General features: G+C 38.1%; 1 long non-coding RNA gene across 1 annotated transcript; it reads right to left on the minus strand.

Moving 5' to 3' along the window:
* Positions 1 to 3013: 3013 nt before the first annotated feature.
* On the minus strand, positions 3014 to 7623 carry LOC108228391. Its single transcript, XR_005233511.1, has 7 exons — positions 7495 to 7623; positions 6232 to 7339; positions 6010 to 6127; positions 5825 to 5916; positions 5617 to 5743; positions 4780 to 5038; positions 3014 to 4644 (listed from the first exon to the last, which is right to left on the minus strand). It is a non-coding gene; the product is annotated as an uncharacterized LOC108228391 (long non-coding RNA).
* Positions 7624 to 8853: the final 1230 nt, after the last annotated feature.

Here is an 8853-nt window from a genome sequence, read left to right on the forward strand (position 1 = left end):
GTACACTTTTTTCGACCACATCTTTTCCTTCCCTTCGCCTCTCTATTAATGTGCTTGGACACTGAGCTCTGTGAACAGCCAGCCTCTTTAGCGATGACCTTTTGTGTCTTGCCCTCCTTGTGCAAGGTGTCGATGGTTGTAGTGCAAAGTGCTTTGGGGTCCTTGGACTAGATAAAGCGCTATATAAGTGCAAGCCATTTACCATTTACAGCTTGGCGGGTGGGGGAATCTGTCCACAGGATAACTACACAACTGCACAAATGTGCTCTTCATGGACGAGTGGCAAGAAGAAAGACATTGTTAAAAGAAAAGCATAAGAAGTCGTGTTGCAGTTTGTCAGAAGCCATGTTAGGAACACAGCAAACATGTGGAAAAAGCTCCTGGAGAACTAACACTGCACATCACTCTGAACACACCATCTCCACTGTCAAATATGGTGGTGGCAGCATCATGCTCCGAGGGTGCTTCTTTTCAGCAGGGACAGAGAACATGGTCAGAGTTGATGGGGAAAAGGGATGGAACCAAATACTGGAAAATCTTGGAAGAGAACCTGTTGGAGTCTTCAGACTGGGGCAAAGCTTCACCTTCCAGTAGGACATCCACCCGAAACATAAAGCCTTGGATGAAATGGAATTTTTTTAAAACAAAACATATTCATGTGTTAGAATGGCCCAGTCAAAGTCCAGACCTAAACCCAATCGAGAATATGCGGCAAGATCTGAAAACCGCTATTCATAAATGTTCTAATCTGCCTGAGCTTCAGCTGTTTTGAAATGAATGGGGAAAAATTCCAGTCACAAGATGGTAGTGACTGAAATGATGGTAGCTAGATGTGCAAAGCTGGTAGAGGGACCCTAAAAGACTTGAAGCTGGAATTGCAGCAAAAGGTGCTTCCACATAGCATTGACTCAGGGGGGCTGAATACTTTTGCCCACCACACCTTTAATTTTTTATTTGTAAAAAATGCTTAGAATCATGAATAATTTTCTTTCTACTTCACAACTATATACTGCTTTCTGTTGGTCTTTCACATAAAATTGCACTGAAATGTATTTATGTTTATGGTTAATATCTGCAACCTTCTTTGAGTCTTTTTAGTTGCTCACCTTAAAATTTGGCTAAAGTTTGGTGCAGCACCAATTAATTTTGATTTGCCAGTTTTTTGGGGATGGGGGATTGGCCTGTAGCTCCTTCTAGTGAAATGGAAATAAACCTTTTGCCTGGTCTCTTTGCAATTTTGCTGAAATTATTTTTCGTGTGTACAAAGTACAACAGATTAAAAACACAGTCTAGTGTAATGTCTACTGAACCTTGAAGCCTTTACCCTAGGATTTCCCATTTGTTGTCATTTGGTAATTTGTGAAAACTACTTCCACAATTAAGTATTTTAGAAACATTTATTTGATATGCTGTCTGGTAACTGCTTTTAAAAAATCACATTTCTCTTTTCTTTCATTTCTTCTGTCTAGGGCAGAGAAGAAGTACAAATTCATTGGTTGCCTTGCTCTGCTTGGTAAGAAATGGTTAATTTTGCTTTTACTGGAAATATACTATTTGTATTTAATAGCTTGCACAGGCAGTAACCAAATATTGTTTTTCTATGTTTTGTTTTTTTACATTACTGCCACGTTTTGTTAACAAATAAAATAGAATGGGAGACTGTCTTTGCGTAATCATAAAAAAATGACTGCTGTGACTTTAGCATTGGATGTTACTGAAGGAAAACTTTAACTGGTAACACTATTAGAGTTGTATTGGGATTTTTTCCTGCAAGACCTTACTTTGAGCTTGAGAGCTGGAATTATAGAAAATCAGTGTGGGCAGTGACAAAGTGCGTGTGTTCCTGTCATATATAGAACTATGAAATAATAAATAATTCTTTTGAGCAACAATGTTGTGTGAGAATAATACATCCCTAAAATGGGGGCCAAAAGAACTCAGAGAAGTATCTTATCTGTGTTTTGCCTTTTCCTCTTAATCATATAAGCTTTTAAAAACACTTCTACAGCTCAGAAAGAATAATTTGTCAACAGTACAGCACAAGAAATCCACAACTTGATTTTTAAAAGTGTTGATCTCTTCTAGTGGAAAAATCTGGGAGGATACATGGAAACTTGCAAGTAAATTCTCCCAACACTTGGCCGTGCCCGAAGTTCCACCCCCTTCAGCCAGCGAACAAGTCCTTCTGTGAACTTGTTGTTTTGGTTTTACTTGTATCTTGTAAACTGTATTTATGTTCTGTCCAAAGTTTGCTGATGACTTTTAATGTCAGCTGTTCACGGGAATCATTGTTAGGTTTGTAATGCTGTTGTTATGTAATGTTATGTTGGACTTTTCATTTAAACAATTTATTTCATGGTTTGTAAAAAAATTAAATTGACTGAAATCTTTAATTCAAACTGGATGTTGCAGGTTTAGTCGCTGCAGTAGCAAAGTTCTGCTGTGTTTTTTGAGGCCTGTATATTTCACAATAAAAATGTGTGCAAATTTTTTCAGTAAATATGACCAAAAGTTGTCACCCCTTTTTATGCTATAATGTTAAAATTACTTTGTTATTGTCACTCCGACCGACGGGAAGCTCTGCGTTCAGGGAAGGAGGCGAGGCAACAGAATGCAGTCGAGATGAATTTATTTAACAACTGCCAGTCACATTTGCACTGACACCCATTTTATCTAGTGAGACAAAGAGATTGGCTTTCATCCTTTGGGCAATTCCAACACATACCAGGGAAAAGGGTGGTAAAACAAGTGAAATAAAAATTTACACAACCTAACACAAACAATAACTGGTACCAATAAATATTTACATGTGTGCAAATCATTAGAACTAAACTAATCTAAGGTCAATCAAAGAATAAATTTAACTTAATATAACTCCTCAGAGAATTACCCCTCTTAATTGAAAATGGTATGCTCCAGGAGCTTTTTAGCAGCACCTGGAGCATCTGTCTCCCTTTGCTGCTACACTCTACTGAGACACACCCAGAAAGGTAAGTACTCAAACAATTAGCAAACTCAAATTGAACCAATCAGAGACAAACTGACATTTTCCCTTAAATCTCCCTGTACAGGAAGGATGGCCAGTCCCTCTGCCCGAAAGAAGGTTTAAATGTCACAATGTAACTGAAATAAAGAACTAAAAGAAAAAGCATTTGGTCTGTAAATAAACTAAACATATATAAATAATCCTTTTTTAGGGATGGAACCCCTGGTCTCCATCACAGGTATATAGTAAAACTTCATCATTTTTTGGGAAAATTTTATGTGGAAAATGTTATAATAGAATTGTTTGTAAAAGAAATGTTTGTAATTTATAATAGTGGCATTTGTGTGGTTACAGATGAGTATGATCACAAATTTATTTATGTTGAAATAAACTGAATCGATTAGAAAACACAATGTTACATAGATGCACTTTTTCAACATCATACAAACAGGTTAAAGCTACATTTCTGGCACAATTTCCTGGAGACTTTTGCCCTCCTCAGGTCAAACTATAGATATTTTCATTATATTCTGATGTCCAAAAATTAAAAGCTTAAACTTTTAAAAAAAGTGTACATGTCTCAGATTAATGATATATCCAGAAGTTTAATGTTCAGGGTTATTGTAGATCAGACTTGTTAATACCAAATAAGGGAAATTCTCTGGGTCCTCTTTTATTGTGAAAGTACCAGAAAGAAGAGAGAGAAGTAGTACTCCATGAAAAGATCATACTGACACATTTTGATAATTTATTGTTCTGATTTCTTTTTAACTGACAGTAACAGACAAATTGATCAAATTTCAAGTGACAAAATGGAAGACATCATTACACCATTACACTAAAATGCAAAAACAAACAAAAAAAAAACAGTTACATATTGCACATTAATAGTACACATTACTGTAAAAATAAAGTAAAAAGAAAACATGAAAAGCACATGTTGGTTATGTTAGGTAATACATACTCATGAGAACTGTTTACCATAGTCATTGTTGCCATTTTTTAGCTGCTTAACATAAACACCACTGTTATTACCTCACTTAAAGTATTTATGGTTTGATGAAAATCCAATGTCAATAAAATCAATCCACAAATTACCAGGAAAATATACTCTAAGTGTGTGCATACATACACAGGGAAGAAATATGACACCAAAAGACATGCAAAGACAGGTAATCACAGAACAACCCTTTTACAAGGAACAGCGCCCAAACCTGCAAACCATTTCAAATGAGAAATAATTGTCAAGAAAAACACTGCAAAGTTGAAAACATTAAACACAAAAAAGTGGAGTACCCCTTTGTGAATTCCTAGCAAAAATCTAAAACGAAAATATCAAATAACTTATGAGACAAAAAAATGTGACAGGAACTTTACACACAGAACACAAGTGTTTGCCTTGTTCCTGATGTCCTGTTTTTTGTACATCTTTGACAACTCCAGTGTCACAGAACATCATGTGACATCATGTGTAAAAGTAAACATACTTTTAAATGAGCCATTCAAAACCAGACAGGAGAGTTTTTTGAGAGTATCCTCATAGAAAGATATTTCCAGTGACGATCCATCTCTCGTCTAAGAATCCTCTTTTCTTCTTCAAGTCTCCTTACTGCCATGACGCCATCAAATGCCCTTCTCTTTATTGTGAGACTGACAGTCTAAAATACATTTTTGACAGACATATCAATTCAGGAAGAAACTTAGGTGAGTTTAGGTTAACAGTTGTAGAATTAAGTCACATCATCTGTCAAACACGATGACACTTGAAAACGTGTTGGTGTATGTGGACATACCACTGTGTGGTTGTTGCCATGGCCAAGCTGTGTCACCGGACAGAATTTCTTCCAAGCACAGAGTTTCTGTGTCTGGAACCATTCTGTTGTACTTTTCCACAGTCAGTGTCAAGATGCCTTTTTCCTCTCTGATCTTGCGGTGAATATTGGCACAAGCTGTTTCCATCAGTGTCTTTATAAAGACACTGGGATCGTCTTTTGATGCTTGCAACCAGAACTTCAATTCTGCCCGCTAAGGAAGTTGTGCTAGTTGTTGCTGCTAAGGATAAAGAAGAATAACGCAGTTAAAGTTGCAGTATGTAACTTTTACAAGAGTGTTTTTTTCCATATTTGTGAAAACTGTCACCATGTCGTTATAGTTTGTTATAAGACAGATTATCTGTGTAGAGATGGAGCTCCTCGACCTCGTCTTTGAGCTATTATCGATATCTAAAGAAATGCACCACTCTTAACCTACAACAACCAATCAGAGCCAGGAGGTGGGGCTTAGCTCTGTCAATCACCCTCAAATATGCACTGCTAAATGAGCTAATGGTGGAGAAACAATTTACCATTCCAGGAGAACTGTTTATCCCCCTTGGGTTACCTGACTGACACTGCTAAGACCCTCCTCCTGGCTCTGATTGGTTGTTTCTGACTGGGTGGTGTATTTCTGCAATTAGTACTGGGAGCATTGGGAGAAGGCAGAGGAGTTAGATTTTTTTTCCACAGATTATGTCTTATATCATAGTGTCATGACATAATGATAATTTTAATACATATGTAAAAAACTGTTCTTTCATAAAAGTTACATACTGCAGCTTTAGGTATTTTTGCAGTTTCTATCGAATTTCCTACCATATTGCTCACTTTCTCCCCACTCCTTCACATCACTGACCCAGTCACCCAGTTGATTGGAGTTTTCAGTGACTGACATTCTTAGGGACTCCAGGTTCTGACGCCGAGTTAGAAGAGCTTTTGTGGCCTACAATGCCAATGTCAGGAAACAAAAAAATGTACAGTACAGCAGGGGCAGGCATTGGAAAATACATCAATAGTGTATTACCTTTTGATAACGACGGGTCAGTGAGGTGGCCAAGTTGTCCAATTTTAGCTGATTCCAGCGCATGGCCATAAGAGTCAGCATGTCAGTCCGTCCTCCGAACAGAAAGAAGCCCAGAATATTAGCATTTTCCCCTCATCATCATTTGATACTCATAATTTAAGGGAAGAAGTATTTGGCCTTCTCACCAGCTTTGGACATATGTTTTGTGGTAACTGCAATCCTTGAGAGAAATGCATTACATTGCTCCACTTCCTCCCCTAAGGTCAAACCAGCTCCATCCTGATATGCTCCACTCCACTTGACCTGAATATAAGTATGCCCACACAAAACAAAAATAACTCAGTCAAAGATATTCATGCAGCTGTGCAAGTTCCAATGTGATTCTAGACCTAGTCAGATTTCAATACCTCACATTTGAAGTCATAGGCTTTGGCATGAAAAACCGAGAGAAATGGCTTCATTTGCAGAAGGTGTTGGAGCTCTGGGCAGCTTTTAGTCACTTTTTCAAGATATGTCCAATATTTGCAGGTAACATCCATACAAAAAAAGGTGATATATCTGTTGGCCAGCTTTTGTTGCAGGTACAAAGGATAGCCAAATATTTCACCCTGTACATATTAAGAAATCTTCCCACAAATCTTCCCACGTCTTTATGCCTGGTTATAAAGATGTCTTCAAATATAGCCTTTTCCTCGGATCTGAAAAGAAGAGCAATAATTTTTTGGGGAGTTGTTATTATTCAAAGGTGGTGAACAGTAGTCGCTTATACAAAGAATTGGTATATTGTACATATTTTGCCATATCTTGCTGCATTCTTAAAACGATAACGTTTGCGGTTTCCATCAACTGAAACTGCAAGCATATCTGGGGTACATGCTGGACACGTGAAGGGATCCTCCCTAACATCTTATCAATTCATGTCTTACAGCTTCCCATTCAAAAAAAAAACTTTTCTGGAAGCTGTCTGCAGAGATCTTCCCAGTCTGTTTTAAAATGGAAAATAAGCAAAAAAAACAAAACAAAAACATAACTGCAGGACATCGGTGTCATCAAAATCCAGGACTCCAGGTTAAGTGTCCCGCTACTTTTAGGTATGTCTCTGGCACAATATGGCTCTTTCAAATAATTTGGCCATTAGCAGGACTCTGTAGGACCTGACTAGATACTGGCGTAATAGCTCAGTCATTTGATTTAGATGTGTTAAACCAGGGACATGAAAAGTTGCGGAACACCATTCCTCAAAGATAGACTTTGACAGCCCTTCTACACACAAAGTACTCACACGGCCAAAACGAACAGTTCATTGATCCAGCATTTTTAGAAATGCTTGGCAGGAGAGACCTGGTGCCGCCATCTTCATTTCTTCAAATGTGAAGAAAACATCTATTGCATAAAGAGTGGAAAAGTGAAGGGTGGCAGACCAGTAATCATTTAGATTGAGGTCATGTACTCCAAAGGTCCAAGTAGCCGCACACGCCTCACATGCCAGCTCCGGCATGCTCAGATCATAACGACCTAAAACAACAAAAAAATTCCAGTGTAAACGCTTGTAATTTGAGAGTTAGGTTTACATTATGTTACAAACAATTATCTGTGTTCTGCAACACCCCTTGTAAATATTCTTTTTTTCATTTTGGTGTTGAGTCAGGAAAAAAAATTGTTATCCTTACCATTGATTGTGACCACAGCAACAGTCTTCCCTGGTTTGATCCTCAAACACTATGATGGACAATCACAGATTCTGACTGGGGTCTCCACAGGTACAAGTCGTGGACTGGAAGCCCTGAGATCAAAGTGGGGAACACCCCCAAAGGTAGTGGAGAATGACCGAGCTAAGATCCTGTGGGACTTCCAGATCCAGACAGACAAAATGGTAATGGCGAACCAACAGGACATTGTGGTGGTGGATAAACAACAGAGGAAAGCAGTTGTGGTGGATGTAGCAATACCGAGTGATTGCAACATCAGGAGGACCAGGAGGATCTGAAACGGCAAGGAGGAGCAAGGTGAGGTACAGGATTAGTTTTGATCATGCAGTAAGAGATTTTGAGAGTAATAGTTCTTGTCTTACAGGTCCGAGGAAATGGCGTGGCACAGAGGCGAGGCAGGGCAATCCAGAGGCAGTCCAGGAAGGGAGGAGTCCAGAGATCCAGAAGCAGATAAGTTCACCAGGTAAGTTCCACAGGTAAGTTCCAGGTAGCCAAAATAATAGCATAGAGTAGGGCAACACAACCTAAAGCGAAAGGAGAAGTACAAAAACGAGGTTAGCATAGCCTTGAGCTTGGAATTAGGACTTAGAGGCTGAGACTAACCAAGGGGTCGGCAACCCAAAATGTTGAAAGAGCCATTTTGGACCAAAAAAACAAAAAACAAATCTGTCTGGAGCCACAAAAAAATTTAAAGCTTATAATGAAGGCAACACATGCTTTAAGTGTCTATATTAGCCTATTATCAAAATGACTGAATGTATACACAATGAGTATTCATGATTAAATGTTTGTTTTCCCTGCAGTGTGTCTTGGACGGAATGACGCACCATGTGACTACTCTGTTGCATGATGTTGCTTTAAGTTTAACTTCCATCACAATATTAATGTATTATGTTTTTTTGCATTGATAAAATTAAAGAAATGCAATAAAGAATTCTGATTTTTGATGCCATTTTTATTTTGAAGATTCGACAGGGAGTAATGGTGTCATTTTTTTCCTTTTGGAACTAGAAAAATCTGCTCCTAAAAGCAGTTTGCATAATAATGATCGCACCTTGTAAATAATCACCTTAGGTTGTTTCTCCCCCAGTATACCGAACCTGGCGCGCTCGGCCAGGTTGTGCTTGGTTGTCTTGGTTCTGGCACATTTTAAGAACTTGGATTTCTCTCTGATGGGTTCAACGAGATCCTTCAATTGATCTAGTTGCTCATATATGGATTCTTGTGATCTAAGGAACACCATAAGTTTGTCAAAGTAATTCTGTATTTCCGTAATTCTGTAAATATCTTCTTTTTTTTTTTTTTTTGATCAAATGTTTT

Source organism: Kryptolebias marmoratus, linkage group LG8 (assembly GCF_001649575.2).
Source record: "Kryptolebias marmoratus isolate JLee-2015 linkage group LG8, ASM164957v2, whole genome shotgun sequence".
Lineage (NCBI taxonomy): Eukaryota > Metazoa > Chordata > Actinopteri > Cyprinodontiformes > Rivulidae > Kryptolebias > Kryptolebias marmoratus.